The sequence below is a fragment of the Apium graveolens genome, chromosome 9 (assembly GCF_009905375.1).
Source record: "Apium graveolens cultivar Ventura chromosome 9, ASM990537v1, whole genome shotgun sequence".
NCBI classification, from domain to species: domain Eukaryota; kingdom Viridiplantae; phylum Streptophyta; class Magnoliopsida; order Apiales; family Apiaceae; genus Apium; species Apium graveolens.
Window position 1 is genome coordinate 276,080,993 of NC_133655.1, and position 2,674 is coordinate 276,083,666.

The window sequence follows — 2,674 nt, forward strand, 5'->3', positions numbered from 1 at the left end:
TAAGTACTAGATCTGTCCTACATTGAGCAACCAGTTGAAATCATTGGTTGAAAAGAGCAAGTACTCAGGGACAAGAGTGTCAAGCTATTCAGATTCTTATTGAGACATCCCAAGGTCCAGGAGTCGACTTGGGAATTAGAGAGCCACCTGCGAGAAAGGTACCCCCATCTATTTGTGAGTTGATTCCGGGACGGAATCCTTTTAAGGGGGGAGACTGTAAGAACCCTGATTTTTGTAATATTTTAAAACTTCTGTGAATAGTAACTTGAGCTAATTAAGTAATACGTATGGGGATCATCATTAAATGAATAGTGGAATTTTGAGAATCCGAGATCATATTCTTGTTTATCGAGGAAAATAAGTGAATGTAAAAGCCGATGGAATTCGAAGATTCACAATTATACTACGTGTTTTCGTATCCGTAAAGAATGGCGTAGAATCGGGAATACTACGTGAAATAAATAATATATCAAGGTGTTTCTATGATCAAGAGAAGGAATGAAATTGGTTATAGGATTATAAGCGATAAAAGAAATCGCTACGAAACAAGTCGTTATACGTGGAAACTATCGGAATGGAACAACGATTGCGTTTACGATAAATAAACGAATGAGAAATTAAATCCCATGCAAGTTGGCCATGCATAACCAAATCCTAACTAATAGTTAGGAGTGTAACTAGATGATTAGAAGCTAACTAGAATAGTTAGTGGAATAGTGTTGAATAGTGATGGGAGACAAACAAGTACACAAGCCATACTTCTCCCTTTTCTCACTTCACCACACAATCAAACCAACCCATACCTTTTCCAAATTATTGTCAAATCTGCTGCATACATCCCATATATTCATTATACACTCCCACACTTTAGCCACAAAAGAAAACAACCCCTTTTCCCTCACTTAAAGCTCTCCCATTTTTCATTCCAGCAGTTCGGATTTTCTGAGCAAGGGAGAAAGAAAAATTCATAACTCAAAATATACTCATTCAAATATCATGAAATTTTTACCATAGCTTTTCTATATCATGGGTAAGCTTCGTACCAAATTTCAGCCTCAAATTATTTTTTTTCAATTTTATAAAAATGTTTGAATGAGGTACTGAAAGGTAACTCCGAAATTTTAACTTGTTTCTTTGTTTTGTTTCTTAAGGATCTAGCCCTTCTAAGTGTTTTCTAAGCAAACCAAGCCTCAATCATCCTAGCACTAACCTTCCTAGTATCCAAGAAGGTATAACTTTCAACTTTTTAAGGTTTTATGGTTGAATTTAAGAGTTATGTTTGTTGTAGTGTTAAGATCCAAAGGATTGTGTTTGTTTGAGTTTGTATTGATTATGTTCTTGCTAAAGACTTGAGATGTTGAGTTGTAATCCATGTATGTGGTACTATATAGAGCATATAAGGTTCATGTGGGTGGATCTTGAGAAGTACTTGTGTTTATGATGGTTATAGGTAGTGATTGTGTTAAGATCAAGTAGTAGAAATTGAGTTTGGGCATTCTTGCACTTGATCTGTTTTCTGCAGGACATTCGGCCATGAAAATTGTTAAAATTTGAAAACCACTGGCCATGAGCAGATAGATCTTGTTTTTTAGTTTCTATACATGTGTAGATCATCATGAGGAGATTTACGGTTTAGGAGTTATGGTCGTTTTAGTGTAAAACATTTCTGCGATTAGCCAACTGCACTTAAGTCCACTTGCATGGTGATTTTGAAGGACTTAAAATAATTTCGAGATTCTGGAAAAATTACAAAAAATGGATATGACAGTAGAGAAGAATGTCCAAAAAGAATTTTGAGAAAATATTAATTTTTCGATTTTATAAAAATGTTTTGGTAAAGAGAGCGCAAGCAAGAAACGCATAAAAACCTAGTTTTGACGCGCGTTTTCTCACGTTCGAGCTTAAAACTCGAAATGAACTTTCTAAAGCGAACGATCGATTTCAAAACTCGACCATGTTATAAAGTGAGAATATAAGTGTTGAGAATATGACGATCGGAGATTCGTTATACTTGAGTAGTTGCGAAAGTTGCTTAATAAAAGCGAGACGTTAATCGCGTACTAACTTAGACCATTGGTTCTTGTTTATAGATCCCAACCAAACACCAGAGACCATACCACTTCGATTACTCGAGGCAAGTTTTCGAAACCCTATCTCATACTATCCATGCTATATATATACTGTTGTGATATTGATGTCATGATTTAAAGTTCAAATATATATGCTTGTCTATGATATCAATGCATACGAATTATGCGATTGTTTACGAAAACAAATTTCGTTTTACACGAGTATGAGAAATTGAAACGTATTTTAAATATAATATATGATAATGGGAGTTGAAGATATTTTAATAACGATTTAATTTCGGAGAGAGCCGGACGCGAAAGATTTCTATTTCGATAAATAAAGTACGTTCGCGTAATATATATATCAAGCGAACGATTGAGATTTTGACTTAAACTTCGAGAAATATTGGTTTATTCATTTAAAGGACACCCTTACTTGATTGATTATTTTATAAAGCGATATTTAAGGGATTATTAAATATCCAGAAAGTATTTAAAAATATACTGAATAGTTTATAAATAATTTCACGTTATTTTAATAAAGATTTAACTATTCAAAGAGCAATTATAGGATACCAAATCATGTTTTGATTATTTGATTAAGG

At 33.7% G+C, this 2,674-nt stretch overlaps 1 long non-coding RNA gene across 1 annotated transcript; it reads left to right on the forward strand.

Annotated features, from left to right (window-relative positions):
- Nucleotides 1-606: 606 nt before the first annotated feature.
- LOC141682984 (uncharacterized) lies at nucleotides 607-2,136 on the forward strand. The gene is made up of 3 exons (XR_012560033.1): nucleotides 607-1,030; nucleotides 1,152-1,229; nucleotides 2,091-2,136. It is a non-coding gene; the product is annotated as an uncharacterized LOC141682984 (long non-coding RNA).
- The last annotated feature ends 538 nt before the right edge of the window (nucleotides 2,137-2,674 follow it).